Source organism: Malania oleifera, chromosome 7 (assembly GCF_029873635.1).
Source record: "Malania oleifera isolate guangnan ecotype guangnan chromosome 7, ASM2987363v1, whole genome shotgun sequence".
Classification (NCBI taxonomy): Eukaryota; Viridiplantae; Streptophyta; class Magnoliopsida; order Santalales; family Ximeniaceae; genus Malania; species Malania oleifera.
In genome coordinates, this window is record NC_080423.1 from 91,868,132 (window position 1) to 91,883,515 (window position 15,384).

Genomic DNA, 15,384 nt, shown 5'->3' on the forward strand with positions numbered 1-15,384 from the left:
ATATATAATCGATTTTCAACAAAACCCGGGATTCAGCCCGTCGCCCCTTTTTCCCAAAACTGCAATAATGAAAAACCCATAGTTTTCCCCGTTAGATCCCCCTAAATGAGTAACCAAAACACACACAGGACCGTGGACCATAGTTCCACCAAGTTCGATTTTAAAAATAACCAATATAACACAGTTTCCCTTTACCTTAACCCCGTATAACAAAACCCAAACTCCAAGGCTCCTAAACAGCGAACTGAGTTCCAAAACCTACAAATCACAGTACAAAATATACTCACAAGACCATCCTCTACAAAACTACCAGATTAGAAATGAAATCGAGCCTTACCTCGATTTTTCGCCAAAACCCGAAAACCTCTAAAACGAGATTCCGATCTGTTGAAGTTGTAGAGAATCCTTCCACAATCCTCGTGGTAACTTTCGTTTCCAGATTCTATCAACGATCAGCGAAGAAATCTAGAGAGAGAGAGTAGGGAGAGGTTTAGAGAGAGAGAGAGAGAGAGAGAGAGAGATATTTAAGAAACTTAATGAAGAAGAAAGAGAATTTCCTTTTATAGCCCCTTAACCCGAGCAATTTCATCAACGAAATGGTACCTTCGTCGACGAATCTTTCACTGAATTCGTCGACGAATCGGTGGCCTTGTCGACGAATCCTGATATTCCCGTTTTCCGAAACTCCTCGGCTTCTCCTCGTCGACAAGTCTTTAAATTTCGTCGACGAGAAAAGCACACACTTCATCGACGAAATCTGGCTTTGTCGACAAAGCCTGGTAAATTTCAATTTTTCCCCTCTCTTAATATTTAAATCCAGTTATCACGGTTCAGGTTCTTACACTTATTACTTTAATCATATATATATATACCCTATCCTTGTATATATATATATACCCATCATATAATTTACTTAATTAATTTAATTAAATAAAATTTATTTAATTTATTAATTCAATTAAATAATATTTAAGTAATCAATAATAATTTAATTTTACTATTTTTTTTTATTTTTCATACTATTTCTTTTATTTGTTTATTTAATACATTAATTTAATAATGTTTAACTAATTAATTGATTAATAATTTTAATTTATTAATTAATTTTAATTTTTTTTTCGGGTTATTACAAGGGGACTCAAACGGGTTCGGAAAGGAACCGATCAAAAGGAGAGGTCAATCGAGTTAAGGTCTGGGCAAGGCCATGGCCATGTGTCTGCATCTAAACGGCTGGGAGCGTACGGGTTAGATCGGCTACGCGGCACCATCCTGTCCATTGATAAGGGCAAAGATCCAATGGTAGGGAGCAGGGCGATTCAGGCATTAACTGCCCAGGGGGCAGGTAACCACGTGTCGATGAGCAAATGGGGGGAGTGGTCCTCGAGGGGCATCTGACACGAGGTGATCACAACCGTTGCTAAGGAATGGCGATCCAATGACCAGGGTGAGGCGTGCACAGATTGTTAAGATAGACAAATTTGGACCGTGCGGAGTCGTTGATGTAGGACAGGAATGGTCGACCTATGTCCTACAGTTTTACCCTCACACAAGCACATACACTTAAACACTTTAACTTAAGAATTTAATTATCCGAACATAAACACAATAAATCATGCTTTATTTCACGTGTTCAAGGATTTTGAAATGACTTGTCCAAAAATTAAGTCCCAATTGGTTCTTTCACAAAGGAATCAAGCTATATGCTTAAAAGTTGTTATTTCAAAGATTTAAGAATAAAAGTTCTATGTTAGCAAACTAATATTCATACAATTGATTTTAACTAGCAAGTACCAATATTGCAATCTATGGATCAAATGGGTTATTCAAAATGTGATTTTAATCTACTAGCAAGGGTTCACAAGATATAGCAAAGGATTCAAATACAAGTACTGAAGTTACCAAGGGATTGATTTGGATGACTTGACGTTGTTCCACACGTAGTTAGGTCACACCTTAGGTCCTTCGTACAAGCTTTGAATCACAAGATGAACATAGCAATGAAGTGTAGATGATGATCATCGTGTGGGTATATAAAGGTGCTGGCCGTGTGGTGTTGATAGGGGCCATGAGAGTATTAGATGGAGGAGGGGTTGATGGAGTCATTGGATAGTTTAGTGGTCCCTCACCACTTGAACCCCGGAGAGAACGCCGTAGCCTCACACTACTCACTCACAAGGAGAGGAACAAGTTTTACAAGCTCAAGCAAAGAAATGTTTCTTATATATTCAACTTCAACTTCATATCTTGTTCTTACAATAAGAAGACTATTTATAGGCATGGTCTGAGAGACAAAGCATTAAACACTCAACAACTTTCAACAATTTTCAACAACAACTCTCAACAACTATTAACCTAACACAATTAATACTTACTAAAAAATAAGGAACTCTAACTTATAAGCACACAAGTCAAGCTTAGTTGTCTTGCATTATTACAATTCAAATTTGAAATTTAAACATATTCCAAAAGGAAGGCCAAAACCATGTGGGGCCCCTTGGAACCATGTGGGGCCCACAAGTCGTGTGGGGCCCACATGGGTCTTGAGTTGGACTTTGATTCAATACTTCACTTGGGTCTTCAAATATGGTCTTCGAGCACCTAATAATCTTGAAATAACATATCAAAGTAAAATATAAAGTCAATATGATAACAAAGTCTTCACATAAAAAAAGTCTTCCATCAAAGAAGTAGAAGATCTTCAATTGATCCCAAATGTTCGTGCAAAACAGATATAAACAATAGTGGACATCTGGAGGTCGTCCACGTGTCACCATGTCAGCAAAGGAGTGAACATCAGGAGGTTGTCCATGTGTCATCATATTAGTGAAAGGGATACATAAGGCATGTTGATCCCCATTTGTCGTTCAAATCAAACGGTGGGGGATAGATAGCACACAGATCGCTTTCGTGGCATCGATCTGGGGCGTTGGCATAAAGCACATATCCAGTGGTGATTAGAGGGCTACACAACCTTTTAATCGGATGGGCAAGCACGTGCCGCGTGTTCGGATCCTGCGGTCCCCAGGCAAAGCATACTTAAGCTAAAAAAATTTTTGGTTTTTCTCATTTTCATACCTTCTCTCTCGAGACCCTTTCTTTTCTCTCTTTCTTTCTCTTGTCCCCTTCTCTATTCTTCATCACGAGTGAAACCCTAGGGTTTCCTCTGCAATCCCGAGCCTCACCTACAACTCTCTCTCTCTCTCTCTCTCTCTCTCTCTCTCTCTCTCTCTCTCTCTCTCTCTCTCTCTCTCTCTCTTTCTCTCTTTCTTCTTCCTCCTCTGTCCTCTGTGAGTAGGAACCCTAAGGTTCCCCTCTTCTTCCTTCTCTCCGTATCTCCTCTCTTCGCTCTGATCTTTCAAGCAAAACCTTTCTCGTAAACTCACTGAACTCTCTCTCTCTCTCTCTTCCTGCCAGCCTGAATCTAAAACCACGACCTTTGTTTGCCCTCTTCGATTTTTAGTTCTCCCCTTAAGCCAACCTAAAACGCTCTCACCTTATGAGAGACCAAAGCTTTCAGCTTCACTTGCCCTAACAATGGAGAAACACAGGAAAATTGGAGGTACTCAAAATGGTGAGCATGGCGGCAAGACCCTGGGGACTTCAAGAGAAATGATCAATTCGATGTCCGTAGAAAAGATAAGCTTTTTTATTTTTTTTATCTTTATTTTCATTTCTACTTGTGGTTTGTTGGTATATTATCCGAATATCAAGATTCGGATTTTGTGATGTCTTGATGATTGTTGTTGTTTTGCTGGGGTAGTTAAGGCTTTCATGTTCATGGGGTTAGGGTTCAGGATGGGAGACGAGTGAAATCATCTCCAGGTCCTGGTGAATGAATACCGGGGTTGATTCGTATGAGTCAACTCGTGAGGGTGTGTGAGCTGGCTCAGGTGGACCCGAGTGAGTTACATGTTCTATGGCACGTGTGGGGGTGAGTCATATGCGGGGGTGTTCCAAAAAAGATGGTTATGGGCCTTGGGGTTTTTTGAAAATGGTTTGAGGTTTTTGGGTTAAATGGGCTCGAAATAAATTTTTTAAAACGGGCTTGGGGTTAAAATTTAAAACAAGTCCCAAGTGCTTTACAGACATGGGGGGATTTTCAAAACGGGCTTTTATTTTAAAACTCAAATCAGGCCTAGGGGGGTTTTCAAAAACAAATGGGTTGGGTCTTTTGAAAAAGCAAGTGGGCTTTTATTTTAAAACTCAAATCGGACCTAGGGGTTTCTAATAATCATCCCAGCTAGGAGTATATAGTCTAGAGGGGGGGTGAATAGACTCTTTTTACGAAATACGTATTTTTCTACAAAATAAAATCCCTTGACAAGATTCAAGCAATTATATCACAATATATGAAATTTAAATCGTGCACAAAACAAATAATAAAGAGTATAGGAAGAGAAATATCAACACCGATATTTTTACGTGGTTTGGCACCAAGCTTACGTCTGCGTCTTAGCATCAAGTCAAGGATTCCACAATCCACTATGATTTCTTTCACCGGTGGAGAAGCCTTACAACTCGAGTACCAAACCTTATACCCGGGAACAAATCCCTACCGCACTCACCAAGAGTCTTCACTTTGGTTCACAACGAACTTTCACCAAACAGTTCACAAAGAACCTTTTACAAGAGATGATGGATACAAAGAAATTGCTTTTCAAATGAGCTAATATGAATTACAACACAATCTCATGCTACTCTCTCGAGGAGTGAATCAAACACAATAAATGAGCAAAAGAGAGTTGAGCACTTGAATAAGAAAAACAATGATGCAAAGTGCTTGGAGCTTAGGTTTTTGGTATAAAATGATATTTAAGACTAACTTGTGTAAAACCAATCAAAACTATGTCTAAACAAGCCTAATATCTTGTATTTATAACCCAAGAGCCAAAGGAGTCGCTAACTAGTCGTTGGGGGGAAGAAAAGGTATTTTTTATTTGGTAAACTAATCATTTTCTGCCCGTTGGACTCGTCGACGTGTCCCCTACCCTCGTCAACAAGTCACACACTGCCACTCGTTGACGAATCCCCTGTGTTCATCGATAAGTGCCCTAAATCAGAAAAAGTTATCAACATGAAAGTTGCGGAATTTTGTCATAACTTTCTAGGGACACCAAAATCGTCATTTTTGACCTTTTCTAGTAAACCTTATGCCTCAAATACCGAAAGGTACTCAAGACTCAAGGCTGTACTATGTTAGTGACGATTGCTTTGTTTTTCCTTGTCAAAAAGTCTTTTAATGACTCAAAACATTCTTAAACAAAAGTATATGAAATATATTAAGTCTAATGAAGATTAAAACTTGTCTAAGTGAGTTTTCCATGAATATAAGATATCTTGTTTTATGAAAACATATTTGAAAATTCGTTTCGATATTTTATATGCTTAGAATGTCCTTTATTGAAAATATATTTTACTTTCTTTGCACCCTTAGAACATAAGATTTGTTTTGATAAAACCGAGACTAAGTATGAAGATGTTCAAAATACCAAGTTGTTTGAAAACTTGTCCCTTTGAAAATATATCTTGAGTTTAGGATTCTTTTAACAAACTCTTTGATTTTAATTTTGAAAATTATGAATTGAGTTTGTGACTTTTAGTGTAATCTAATGAACTCATGTGTCCTAATATGCATGTGCATTGCTCAACTCTTACTCAGAAATCATACAGAAACAAAACGCAAGAGTTACAAAAAGTTCGTACCACACACAACCCTTATTACAAATAATTCTGCAATTTAAGCTTTCAGTTGTGCTTGGGTCCTTCCGCGTATGTGTCCATTTGATCTTTCCTTCTTGACGCCTACTCGGTCCGATCTTTGCCTCTCACTCGGTACTTCAAGCATTTGCCACTTGTACCACTACTAACCATAACTGCAAAGATAGGAAAACACTAGGAACACACAAATATGTTAATATCATCAAAACACATTAAATATGATATTGTAGCCAACAAGGCTAACATTCTCCCCCTTTTTGATGATGTCTAACATATTACTAATTTACTTAATCTTTGCATTTGAGTTTGACTTACCATAGCTTATTATGCAAAGATAAGCTAACCTAGAACCACTAATGGGTTGTTATCATCAAAACAACGCAATTAAACTCACATGGCCTCTAAGGCTAACGGTTTCAAAAATAAGTAGGCTAAAGGGATTTTTAAGAAAGAGTTTGGGCTCGGGTGATTAAAATGATTTGGGCTTGGCTGTTTTAAATGACTTGGTTCGGGGGTTTTAAAAACAATTGGGCTTGGCTTTCAAAAAAAAAAAATGGAATTGGGCTTGGTTTTAAAAAAAAATGAAAATGGGTTGCAGGTCTGAGCTCAGGATCTGGTTTCAGCGGTTTAAACTGAGTATGAACCCGATCTTAAGTTTGAGTCCGGTGGGTTATCAAAGAAAACTGACCCAAGTTCGGGTCTAGGGTTCGGATTTGAGCTGAATCAAGGTCAGCTCAAGTTCACGTTTGAACTTGAGGCTTAAAGGGGTGATCCTGCATTCAAAACCCTGCATTCATACTCATATACAATTTATTATGTACAACAAAACAGGGGTGAGAGATTTGAATTTTACCCTCCTCTTCTTCTCTCCTCCTTTCTTTCTCATTTCTTTTGTGTATGTCTGTGCCTATCTGGTTTGTGCTGTGTACTCTGGATATTCTGTTTCTGGATTGCTCCGCCTCTGCTTCTGAATTTTTCCACCTTTGCTTCTGAATTGTTGTTCTGTGCTCTAAATGTATATTGTGCTCTACAAATTGTTGCTTTGCTTCTGCTTACACATGCACTGTAATGCTCACAATTTTCTGCATAGTTTTTTTTTCCCTGGTTTCTCTCAATTTCTGCAGAGTGTTTCTAGCTCTCTGCCTCTCTTTTCCCTCTCAATTTCTGCAGGGGTTTCACTAATGCTTCTTTCTTTCTCTTCTCAATTTCTACTGAGTTTCTCTACTGCTCTGTCCATCTATGCTACAATGCGAGCCTCCCTATTTATAGGGAGGCTTGGGGGTCTGATTGGCGCCAAATTCGTCCCCTCTTAACAGATTTCCCTTGAGCTGGCAGAGAATAATTTTTAACCAACTCCTTTGCACATGTCATTTCTGTTTGTTATGAATTTCATTTGCTAATCTGAAGTGCAACTTCTCTTTGGTGCCCAGGTGAACTGGAAGATGCTTCCAGCTGGCGATTGGGGATTGGAGGGCCTTGCGTTTATTTATTTATGTAATTTTCTTTTTTCATGTATTTTCTGCTTTTTGATGTACCTTCCAGTTCGTTCTCCTGCAACATGTATTTGCACTGGTTTGTATGTTGTTTGTAACTTTCTAAATATGCATTTTTGTATTTTTTCACTGTGTATCTACCACACCCAGAGCACGTGCTCCCCCTCCCTTTATTGTAATAAAATGTGACCCAATTTAACTTTTTTTCAATTTTGACCAACGAGACCCATATCATAGTTGACCGATCTTTTTCAAAAGAAAAACCTGGTAATAAGAAACATGACTTTGAGACTCGCCTAAAACCCGATTTCCAAAATTTGGAGGACTTACTCTAAAATTTGTTAGACTTAATTCAAAAATTGAAAAACTCAATATAAAATTCTATAAACTCAATTTAGAAGTCTGAATGACTCACTTAAAAATGACTCGCTTAAAAGTTCCTAAACTTAAATTAAACAAACAGAAAACTGAGTTTTCAAAATAAGAGGACAACATTTTAAAACTTAAAGAACTTGGCTAAAAGTTTTAAGACTTCAACTACGATAACTCAACTTTGAAACCCTAGTAAAAGAATACTAATTTTGAAATCAACCAAGTTAGAGAACTTAAGTTTAAAAAGACTCAATTCTTTGAAAATGATGGACTTAATTCCATACTTCGAGACTCACTTTGACATATAAAATCAATATTGAAATTAAAGGGTCCGATTCAAGGTGATTGGTACCAGGATTAAATTTTAAAACTCGTGACCTATTTCACAATCCTTGGTCTAAGAAAAAGATTAATTTTGCAACCAAAGACAACCCTACTAGAGTTGTGAAAGCTCACTCAAATTCCCACTATTTGCACTCATTTTGAAAATTAAAGAAAATTAATTTTAAAATAAAAGGACCCCTACTAGGACTCAATTTAAAACTCAAGATTCAAATGACTCAATTTTGAAGCTCGGGATCATTCAGGACTTGAAGTCAACCTTTATCACACCGGGTTTCCTTGGGGCGGCCCGATTAAAATTAGGGTGTCTACAATAATAAATACCTTATTTTATTTTTAAGATTATAAATAATAGCATAATAAAATCAATAATCATGCCATAAGTTTATCTTAAAATTTTAACATCTAATATTATTGTATTAATTTTTATATGTTATCATTTTTATTTTATATAATAAAAATATTAATAATGATGGATTAATAATATATATAATATTTTAAATATTAATAATGATATCATAATATCAATATTATTTTTTAAATTTATGTAATATATTATATTATATTTTATAAATTATCATACTATAATAAATATTGTGTTTATAGGAATTAGGATTTGATTTCAGACTAAAAGTCAGGAATCAAAATGTAAGTAAAAAGAGAAATCTCATTCCTGCATAAAATGGGAATTGGAATAAAAATACCGTAAAACAAATATTAAGAATGAAGATCAATCATTCTCATTGTGGTTCCTATAGTTGATTCTCAATTATCAAATACCACCTCAAACTCTATGTCAAAAAAAAACAAAAAAAGTGGAAGAGACTTCAGTTAGGATGGAGGTCTAGGCCCATTTAGCTGGTCCATGGGCTCTACCAACCAAATATAAAGCTTTCATGGGCAGCTGTTTTAACCCTCAGCCCACCTAAATATGACCCACTTTGTTAATGGGCTGCACATACACATAATAATCTTATGTCAAATAAAATAATAAGGAATATATAAAAAAGGAATAGCTATATATTCTATCCTATTCTATACAATAGTTATTTTCATTATATTTTCTCTTATTCTAAAGAATAACTATTTTACAAACAAAAAGAACAATAAGGTCATATTAATGAGTGCATATCCGAGTCTTGTAATTAAGTTTATCTGAATTTAAATAAATTTTAACATTTTTTTTATGTTATATTCTACACATGTTCACATAAATTTAAGTCTAAAAATTTAGGGTATGTTTGTTATTGTTATTATTTTCTATTTTTTGTTTTTGTTTTTGTACAATGAAGAAACATATTATAAAACACATTTACTATGTTGTCAGTTTTTTTGTTTCTGTTGTCGATTTTCAATTGTTTGCAACAAAATTGAAAGTAAGATTTTATAGTTTTCATTTATTTTAATAATTTGTTGCCAAAAATTATAATCCAAAAATATTTCTCTTTAATTAAACCATTCATTTTATACACTTTAACATTAAAAAAATGGAATATAAATTTAAGTACAATTAAAATAAAAAAATATTCATAAATTTCAAAAAAATAATAATAAAATCAATTAAATAAATTTTTATTTTAAAAAATTTTTTAAGTATAACAATTAAGTAAAAATAATTATACTATTTTTATTTTTATTTTTCTTATATTATTTTTAAATGTGTATTATTATGCAAATTTATTATTTTAATCATATTTTTAGAATATTATTTGATTTAAAAATAATTTTTTAAACTAAGTTTTTAATTTGTTTTGGTATTATAAATATTAACAAAACAGGTTTTTGGTTTTTGGTTCTTACTTTCTGTTTCTAATTTTCAATTTTCATTTCTAGTTTTTGTTTCCGAAATTATTGTAACGTCTCGCAAAAGATTCCGAAATAGCAAGTGGTGATAATATTATTGATGGTTCGATAGAGTCGTCACTAACCTGTTGTTTGCCTAGATGCGGTTAGTTTACTTAATTACTACTCATTAATTATTCTTTAAACTAATTATAAGGTTAAGGAACTAGTAGTCTCGGTCTATTTCTATCAAGGCTAGGTTGGGAATACAGCTATGTCAGAGGAAGGTATTACCACCTTCTGCACACTTGTTCTACAAATAGTACCTAATTAACTATGAATTATCCCAATTTGATTAATATGATCCTCAATTAACTTTTAAAAGAAAGTATATAATATGATCCAATAAATATTGTAATTTTAAAAGAAAGTATATAATCAAGTGCAAATAATTCAAAATACATTGAGCTTTTTCAGAACAGATGTAAGGAGTCGAACCTGAGTGGGTTCCTATATATAAATTTTTTAGCGGACGCAAATAAATTTAAATTATTTTTATTACCAGAGCACTAATTAGTTTTATTACAAATATATATCTCAACTATTAAAATGCAAATTTCTAAAATTCTAAAATATACAGACATATTCTAAATTGTATTATATTATTTTTTTTATTTCTATTCTACTCTTTCTATTCCCGCTCATGCACTTGTTACGTTAGATTCTTGGTACACTCTTCAAAATGATCTAAAATATAAAATAATGATTGGGGTGAGACGACGTTCAGTAAGTATATAAGATTATTATTAGTGTGTAACCAAAATGAGCTTTTTAAAAATGTCGTAAATCAATATTTAATACTATAACTTCAAAACTGCTTATAAAATAAATATAAATCTAAAAATTTATGTATAAAACTTTTACCATCAACTATAATAGTAAAATTTAATAACCATATACTGTGACCGTTATATTAAACTTTTAACTTTAAAACTATAAAAATATCTAATTATATACATACATATACTTCTCCTTATACATTTCATTTAAATCGTCATTTAGACACAAGAATGACCATTTTCATATAATCTTATACTTTTCTTTCAAATCATTAATAACTCTATACACGTAATTAAATATGTATAAACATATATTGTAAAAACCACCCTTAGACCTATTTGTCGTAAGTCATGTTTACTTCCATGATTGGGTTGTGTGGTCCGAAGACAGGACTTAACTAGTTGGCCGACCAAACTAAATCAACGTACGTAAACATTAAGTGAGATTTTCTTTATTTAGTTTTGGTACCGAACCAGGTGTGCACTCAAAAGAAATCCACTAACATAAATAACCACTCTGTAAATAGTGTGGGTGTACTCTAATCTGTTTAAATTTTAAACTGCGATACCGAGTATCTGTAACTTTGAACTTGCTTTGCCATAAGAAGTTTTAAAATCATCTTATTATAATTTATGCAATTTAAAATAATCTCGTGAAAATCTCATCTTTACTCATATTTTCATGAAAAAAATGTAACGTAAAAATAAAATCATATCACACAATTTTTGAGTTAAAAATATATATAATTTTTGTTTTGAATAGAAAGAAATGCTGAAAATTTACTTGAGGGGATTAGAACATTTTTTAATTCAAAAATAAATTTAAGTATATTAAAGATTGAATGGATATAATTAAGTATGCGTAAAAAAAATAAACTCATTGAAATTTTATAGAACTAACTAATATAATTGAAATTTATTTACAAAATACATACGGATATAAATTTTAAATAAAAAAAAACTAACATAATCAAATTTACTTACCTCTTCTTTTACCTTGTGTTACAAACACAATAACTATATTTAAGAAATGAGATCGAAAAAAGTGGGTGAGTGAGAACTTACTCAAAAATTCTCTCTCCACCACTAATTCTTTTACTTATTAATCATTCTCTTCATTTGAAAATTTTTTATGAAAAATGAAGGTTGTGAGCTTTCTATTTATAGGAAAATTTTGGAAAAGAAGTGGAATTTGTAAAAGTGTGGGGAGAGGGGTGAGGGGTGAAATTATAATTTTTTTTAATATTAAAGAATGGGCATGAGATGGGCTAGGTATGTGTTGAGTATGGGATGGAGATAGAGGTCATGTGGTAGTGCTTGCAACCATTCCCATTAAATAAATTTTTAATTAATTTCTTATTTATTAATTAGTTAATTAATTATTTTATTATTTTATTTTTTTAAATCATTATTATCATTATTATTACTTTTAAGCTATGTTTTAGTATTTAATTATTAATTTTTTTTAAAAAAATTAAATTTAAATTTTGAAAACTCATGTACATGGTCTTGTGGGCCCCACACAATTTCGAGACCCAAGTGGGTCCTATGTAACTCAAATAGTCCTTATACGATTTTATGAGCCCTACATAACTCCGAGACTCATGTGAATCTTACACGACTTCGGGACTCATGTGAGCCTCACATAGTCTTGTGGGCCCCACATATGATACTTATATTATTATTATCTTATTATGTATTTCTACAAATTATATCTGTCAAAATACTATTTTATGTATATGTAATTATTTACGTATACAAACAGTGTCTATCCTGTTTATCCTATGAAATTCCATTTTAACCAGGTCGACCTCCAGGGAGCGACTGAGCCGCAATGGTCTATGAACACTCGTTAAGATAAGGTCTTTCTTAGGTATCAAATATGAAATCAAGGATCTTACATAAAAACACTTTTATATTGATATTAACTTAATGACCATTTTTATTATTTTATTATTATTGTGCTTTAATCGTATATATATTTTTGAGTCATCACAATAGACCTAACTCAAATAAGTGCGAAATTAAGTACAATTTAAGAATTTCTAACAAGAACTCCAAATGAAGAGATCCTATTAGATAAACCCCCTCCTCATAATTAATATTAGTGAAGTCTAAACATCTTTTTACCATTTATTTTATCATTAGGACACGTGCACATACAAAATAAGATATATACAGATAGTAAATACATAAGATGATCATATAGAATTTATCAAATTTAAGTAAAATGGATCTTTAAAATATTTCCAGATTTTAGAATTTTTTGCAAGAATTTTCTAAATTTTTTCCTACAATTTTATGGTTTTTTTAAAGATTTTTTCATTTTATTTATTTTTGGTATTTTATTTTTTAATTTTTTTGGTTCCTTGAATAAAAAATGACTCAAATAAATTTATTTTATTTTTTTCTAATTTTATCCTAATTTTTTTACCCTTTTTTTTCAATTTTTTAAATTGAAAATAAATTAAAATTTTATTTTTAAATTCAAAAATAAAAAGAACGGTTAAGGAAGTTAGGCTGGTTCAATCGATCTAAACCGAGTCAACAGGTCAATTGAATTGGACCCGGGTTAAGTTGACCAAGGTCCTAGGTCTGATCTAGGGTTTTATGGATACAAGTATTCGGTATGGTTTTTCAAATTCAGGAATTTGAGTTTTTGAGTCAAAATTTTTGGAATTATTTATTGAGTTTAAAATTTTAAGGGATCTGTTTGATATTTTTTATGCTACATTTAAAGTTTTGAATTCTAGATTACTCCAATTCCAATCAAATCAAATCATATGACATCTTTTGGTTAAACCCTTCTCATTTTCAAATTGCATCAACAATTCAAATTCTATGAAATTAGAAAAAAAGAAAAAATAGTACTAACCTTTTAAACCTTGTAACTCCTCCTATTTTGCTCTACTCCCTAAAATCCTCTCTCAATTTCTTAGATCTTTAGCCTATCTCACTCAATTTTTTTGGCCTTCTAAAATCTGAACTTTAAAGTCTCATAGTGTATCAAGTTTTAGCTCCTTTCCGTCTTGCCTTCTCAATCCCTTCTCTATTCAATATCAACCTCTCAATCTTTGGCTCACTCTTTTTCTTTCTTCAACTTTTCTTTTCCTCCTATCTTTTGAAGGTCATTGTTTATATGCTCAAAGGAAAGTAAAATTAATTAATCAAATTTGATTGATCAATCAAATCAAAATAGATAGATTGATTTTTTTTTTTAATTTTGATTTGCAATTACTAATCTTTAACTGAAATCTCTTCTTGTGCGTGCAAGAACAAGCCTGAAGGGGTCGGCCCACCAGATTTTCTTATTATTATTATTATTCGTAATTTTTTTTTATTTTTCCATGTATTTTTGGTTTTTATTTGAAATTACTATTAAATATTTACAAGATAATGTTGAATTGAATGGTGAAATAATAAGTCAATTTTTTGTTATATAGAACTCCGGACAAAATGGGGTGTTTACATTAAATTTTGACAGTGATACCAAATACCCCCGAAAATTTTAAGTCACTAATCATAAAGTATGTGTGTTCTACAACCCTATATTTAGAAAATAATAATTATATCTAGAAAATAATAATTATGTGTTCAGGAGAATAGACTTTTAGAAATTGCGTTAAATATGGGCGGTTTTAGGAAAAATGCAATATAAAAATATATTATTTTATTAAAATACTTATAAATTCATATCCATGGCTAGAAATTCATACTCCCAAATCTAATCTAGTAGTTTTTAAGAACGTAAATTTCAAAGTTTGAATTTAAATTTGTGCAGACTTTGGAGAAACCCAAAAATAATTTTATATCATGTGATTGTGCAAATTGAACAAATTCAAATTTATCTTAAACAATATTAATTCACTAATTTATCTATTAATTGAGAATTTTATTTTAATTTTAAACTTGTGGAAGAATAAGTGCATTTTATGAATAATAAGGGGAAAACGTAGGTTGAAAACAATCTCAAATTCCTTAGGTAGTATTTGGGAGCATGTATTTTCGGACTTAACTTTAAATTTATATGGGTTCAAAGAAATTTAGTATAATTTAACATTACGCCTTGTTCAAATTTACACACATATAAATTTGTGTTCAAAATTTTATACCCCAAAAAGCAAGACTAATTAATGTGTGTGTGTGTGTGTGTGTGTGTGTGTGTGTGTTTGTGTGTCTTTACACTCCTAGAGGACATCAAACACATAATATAATTCTCCAATTCCAACTTTGGGGGTGTAGTGAGTAAGGTTATAAGCCACTATATATATCAATCAAAATTTTTTTAATAGATAATATATACATATGTACATATATATAAAATTATATAAAATATAGCATAAAAATATGTTAAGTTTTTAAAAATATTTTTATATAATTTCAAATTCAAAGGAGGACATGGATGTACTTAAGATCACAACAGACTATTTTAGACCGTTGCCACTAGTTCTAAGAGAGAACTAGAAAAGAGAGCTGAATTGCAACGCCACTACAAGTAAATTAAAAAATAAAAACTTTAATGTACTTTATATGGAGAGAAATTATTAGATAAATCGGTTTTACGACGTAATTCATAAACTAATATAATAAAACAGTGAATACTCATACATTAGACCTTATAAGTAAATCATAACTAACTTTCTTTTCAAAACAAGTCAAAAAAATTAATTAGTTATTATTAATTTATTGTATTAGCTCGTGAACGAGGGGGTAAACCCAATTTACCTAATAATTTTTCCTTACAAACTATGCATTTGCATTCTCTTTTGTTATTTATTCTCATGTAGATTGAAATGCTATCTAGTTTTGGCTGCCAATACAAGTCTAAAATTAAATCA